The sequence below is a fragment of the Arvicanthis niloticus genome (assembly GCF_011762505.2).
Source record: "Arvicanthis niloticus isolate mArvNil1 chromosome Y unlocalized genomic scaffold, mArvNil1.pat.X SUPER_Y_unloc_14, whole genome shotgun sequence".
Lineage (NCBI taxonomy): Eukaryota > Metazoa > Chordata > Mammalia > Rodentia > Muridae > Arvicanthis > Arvicanthis niloticus.
Genome location: NW_023045005.1, coordinates 71475 through 76952, shown reverse-complemented (window position 1 = coordinate 76952; position 5478 = coordinate 71475). Strand labels below are relative to the sequence as shown.

The 5478-nt window shown below is 39.5% G+C and overlaps 1 non-coding gene across 1 annotated transcript; it reads right to left on the bottom strand.

The window, feature by feature from the left end:
* Nucleotides 1-2563: 2563 nt before the first annotated feature.
* Nucleotides 2564-2730, bottom strand: LOC117701258 (U1 spliceosomal RNA). Its single transcript, XR_004605668.1, has one exon. It is a non-coding gene; the product is annotated as a U1 spliceosomal RNA (small nuclear RNA).
* Between the last annotated feature and the right edge of the window lie 2748 nt (nt 2731-5478).

Below are 5478 nucleotides of genomic sequence, written 5' to 3'. Positions count from 1 at the left end.
CCCCTCCTTCCTCAAGGTTATATAAGTGGCAAGGCCTGCTAATACAGAGAAGACTCTTATAACTGTCCAACTGCATTTAAGGTATATAGAGAACTCCAGGGTTCCAGCTTTTGGGAGGATCACATACAATGGGGTAGACTTTTGGTGATGAAGCCGGCTTTGAGTCTTCTATGCTCCTGTACATAACCCCTCACCCATAGTTCTATAAGTAACCCAATAAACTCATTGGTTCACCAAGTTAAACTTCGGTGATATCATTATTCTAGTGTTTCATCAGTTCTCTAGATAGTGTGAGTAGACATTTTCTCATGTCTCCCAGAAACATTATCACACTACAGATGGAAATAGTGGTATGTGCCTATCATCCCAGCATCGGGGAAATGGAGGCAGAAGAATCAGAAATTCAGCAAATTTGAGGCCAATCTGGGCTACAATGAGATTCTCTGTGTCTCTGTCTCTGTCTCTGTCTCTGTCTCTGTCTCTCTCTCTCTTTCCATCTATCTATCTATAATGAGAGAAAATAATTAGAAGAATATAAGCTCTGACACATTAAGATACAAAAGGAACCATTCCATTGCTGTGTTAATAAATGACAGACTATGTTCCCAGTTTATTCTAAGATCTTGGCCTAACTTTGTTACCTTCCCATGGAACTGGTAAGAACAGCATAGGAAATAGCCAGGTGGTTTTAGAGCAGAGGGCTACTAAAGTTTCCCTTGACTAAAAGCACTGGCCTTGTGAGTAATTCTGTCCTTGCCTAATTCTAGAAATATTTAAGCCAAGATTTCTTTGGTTCTGCTCTGGCCAGAAGTAAAGACACCACAAGGGAAGTCTGTTCTCTGTTCATCTCTCTCCTTCACATGAGCACCTTTCTTAGAACTGTATATGAAGACATGACAAAAACTGTGAGTGACACCTGGACATTTCATGGTTGAGCCATCTCCCTTCCCATTCCTCACCCCAGTTTCTGTTCTGGACAAAACCACTCTATTGGAAGGTCAGTGGTATTCCACTTCTGAGATACATTCTGCTTCACAGCAGCTCTGCCTACTTCCTCTCAAGCTCCCACCTATTAGTCTATACCAAAACATTTTTTCTAAATCCATTCTTCTATTATCCATGAACTTCAACATCAGAGTCTGGGGGCTGTTGGGAGGTGACTCCTAGCAGAAAGCAGCTACTACCTTTGCAGCCATCTCAGGCCATATATTTGCAGGTTGATACTTTCTCCCCCGACAAGAGATTTGTTTTTCTAGCATGGTATTTCTACAAACAGCCCACAACAGCTAAGCACACTCTGATAAACATCTTGTTTTTCTCAGACATACCTGGGACTTGTTGTTTAGTGTCCCCAGCTGCACTCCCCTGCTTGTGCTTATATATCCATAATTGCCTTTCAATAAACAAGACTTGATCAGACACCTTGTCTTGTCTCCATTCTTCGAATCTCTTGTCCCTCCATCCCCACTCTCCCTTGCAGACCCTGTTGACTGACCTGCGGGCTAGGTCAGGGGGCCACTGACTATGTTTTGTGTCACTATGAGCTTCTGGAACCCTAACTCCCCACCTGGGGAAGAGAAAAAGTCTCTGTCAAACTAAAAGACAACCCACTTTCTCCATGTTACAACCTGAGAGCAATGATTCAGCACAGATGAAAATGCTCAACTTCTCCATCCACTAAGGATGATAACAATAACCAGAGAGTTGTTGAGAGGTTTAAATGAGCTAATAGGTGCTAAATACCTAGAACTGTCCCTGGTACCCAGTAAGTTCTCTATAGCTGTTAATGTGCCTGAAAGCATGTGGTGGTTTGAATACGAATGTCCCTGTAAGGATCACTCATGTTTGCATGCACAGTCCCCAGTAGATAAAATGAAATCTCAGTTTTTGGAAACTAGATCTCCAATGTAGAGGTGTTGAGAGATAACTTTTAGAGGTGTTTGGGTCAAGGGGCACCACACCTATGAATAAATTAAGGCCTTTTTTTCCACAAAGAGGTTTTTTAGCAAGGGAGTGGGATGTACAGTTATAAACAATAGCACCCAATTTCTCTCTTTCTCCCTTTCTCCTCTTTTCTGTCTGCCTTCTTTCATGGAATAAGGCAAGAAAACCCTCAAGTAGATGCAAGTGCTCTAGACTTTTAACTTTCTTACCTGTGAGAAATAAATCTCCTCTGGGTATGTCAATTCACACCTGTAATAACTCCAGCACTTGGGAGGCAGAAGTATAAAGAGCACTGTGAATGTTGATGCCAGCCTGGGATACATACACACTTCCAGACCAATCTGGGTTATATGAGAGCTTGTGCCAAAAACAAATGGTGAGGCATGGTGTTGCACTCCTGCATTTCATCACTTGGAAAGTAGAGGCAGGATCAGGAGCTCAAGGTCACAAGCATGGTGGCAGGAGACTCATCTGCTACACATGTCAAAGACCAGCCTAGGCTGTAAGAAACTCTACCCTCCTCTGACCCCCAAATAGCAGAGTGTTGCTGTTTATGTTGTAATTATAATACTACACCGAACGGCACACAAACACTAATTCTTTTATTTAACCACAAGATCAGGGGAGAGCAGTCCCGCACTACCACAAATTATGCAGTTGAGTTTCCCCGAATTTGGGGAAATCACAGGGGTCAGCACATCCGGAGTGCAATGGATAAGCCTCGCCCAGTCTCGCCCTGGGAAAACCACCTTCGCAATCATGGTATCTCCCCTGCAAGGTAAGTATGGGTTGGTCAGGCCACAGTATTACCTCACCCTGATCATCAACACACTGTCAGTTACAATCAATTATACTACACATTCTTTTGGCCTTGTTTTCGAGACTACACAGTTTTTATCTTACACAGATTAGAGTACAAACTTCTAAATACTTGATGAAAATACTCCGTCCAAAAATCGCCCCCCCAAAATTAAAAAGAAAAAAAAAAAACCAGGGACCTGATTTTTGTCTAATTGGATATCCCCGCCCCTTTTAGTGACGTCTCATCCTTTCTCTTCCGGATGTATTAATTCTTAAACCACTCCTTGCTGCTATCACAATGCTAAGGCGATTTTACGTTTTTCCTTGAATCTTTTTCTATTAACAGAACTTTTAGCTTGGATCTGTCATGAGCCGTCCGGGGACTACTCTGAATAAGTCAGCACAATAGGCTGTTTCAAGGCAATTGCTACTGCATTTAAGAGAATTGATTAAATTCCTCCCTTCTACTTCTCAAAATTGCAAAGAGAATTTAGTCAACAAGATTCTGGGAGGACTATGTATTTATTTGTAAAACGCTGTCTGGGTTTAAGTTGGCAGTCAGTGCTCTTAACCACTGAGCCATCTCTCCAGCCCAGAAAGAACTTCTTAATGACTTGGGATTGAAGGGGAATGAGAACCGACAAGCGAGTATAGCAGTGTTGCATTTGAAATCAATAATTGACTTTTAAAACAAATATATGTAGAATGAATTAGGTAGCATTCCCTCTCTTTCTATTTTGTGGAATAGTTCAAGGTGTATTGGTCTTAGCTCTTCTTTGAAGGTCTGGTAGAATTCTGCACTAATACTACCTAGTCCTTTCCTTCTCTTAGACAGGAGGTTTATAATGCCTGCTTTGATTTCCTAATGGGTTATACTACAGTTTAGATAATCTACCTGATATTGATTTAATTTGAGTTTATGCTATCTATCTAGATCATTATCCTTTTCTCTGGCTAAACATTTCATCTAGATTTTCCAGTTTATAGAAAGAACTGATGATTTTTAAAAAAAATTTCCTCAGTTTCTCTTGTTGTGTCTCCCTTTTCACTTCTGATTTTGTTAATTTGGATACTGTGTCTGTGCCCTCTGGTTAGTCTGGCTAAGGGCTATTCTATCTTGTTGATTTTTATCAAATAACCAACTCTTGATTTTTTTGAGTCTGGGCACTGTCCTCTTTGTTTCTAATTGGTTCATTTCTGCCCTGAATTTGATTATTTCCTACTGTTTATGTCTCTTGGGTGTGTTTGCTTCTTTTTATTCTAAAGCTTTCTGGTATGCTGTTAACTTGCTTGTGTAGGATCTCTCTGGTATGTTTATAAGGGCACTTAGTGCTATGAATTTTTGTCTTACCACTGCTTTTACTGTGTCCCATAAGTTTGGGTATGCTGTGTCTTCATTCTCATTGAATTCTAGAGTATAGTTTTTTGTTTCTTTATTTCTTCCCTGAGCAAGTTATCATTGTGTAGAAAGTTGTTTAGTATGTGGCTTTCTGGTGTTTTTGTTATTACTGAAGTCTAGATTAGTCTGCAGTGATTTGATAGGGTGCATGAGAAAAATTTTGGTCTTCTTGTATCTGTTGAGACTTGATTTTTGACAGATTATATAGTCAATTTTGGAGAAGATACCATGAGGTGGTGAGGAGAATATGTATATACATACACATATATGTATAATTGTATGTCTCCCTTTTCATTTCTGACTTTGGTAATTAGGATATTGTCTCTGTTCTTTCATTAGTTTGGCTAAAAGTTTATGTATCTTGTGGATTTTCTCTCTCCCTCTCTATCGATCTATCCATCTATCAATCTATCTATCTATATTTATATTTATATCTATATCTATCTATCTATATCTATCTATCTATATGTATTATTGTAGGGTAAAAAGTTCATATATATATATATATATATATATATATATATATATATATATATGGGTAAAGAGTTCCATTTTGAAGAATCAGAATAAGGACTTAAAGAGGTGAAGAGGAGGGCAACACCATAGGAAGAACAACAGTGTCAACTAACCTGGACAGTTCAGGCCTTCCAGAGTCTAAGCCAAAAACCAAGGAGCAGACAGGGGATGATTCATGGCCCCAGGCATGTGTGCAGCAGAGAACTGCCCTGTCTGGCCACGATGGGAAAGGATGCACTTAACCCTATAGAAACTTGATGCCACAGGTAAAAAGGAAGCTGGTGGAGGTGAGGTCCCAGTGGGTGGGCTGGTGGAAGAGAAACTTCTCATGGGCTGCGTGAAGGAAGATGAGGAGAAGACCTCAGGGAAGAGGGACCAGGAAAGGAAGGCAACTTTGGAATGTAAATAATTTTTTTTAATTTAATTAAAAATGAGAAAAAGAGAAATATAATTGAAAAGAAATATACCTACATTGACTTTGAATAAGTATAGGCAGTTTCCTAGCAAAGAAAATGGCATTAATACAGCATTCTTTGACCTGGCTACTATGTGCAATGTTAGCTTCTGTGATCTGTAACATGACACACACAATTACAGCCAATGGCCTGTGTCTCAATCATCTGACCTTACTTAAAACAGAAAGTACATTGGCCATATCTCCACAGTTGGAAATTTAATATTTTTTGGATTATGCTAAAGTTACTAAATTATATACCTATCAATCTAGTTTTCTTCATTCACCTGACATGAATAAATACAAGATGGCAAATTAGAAAATTATTACCCTGTCACCATCCGGGATTTTTTTTTTAATGGTG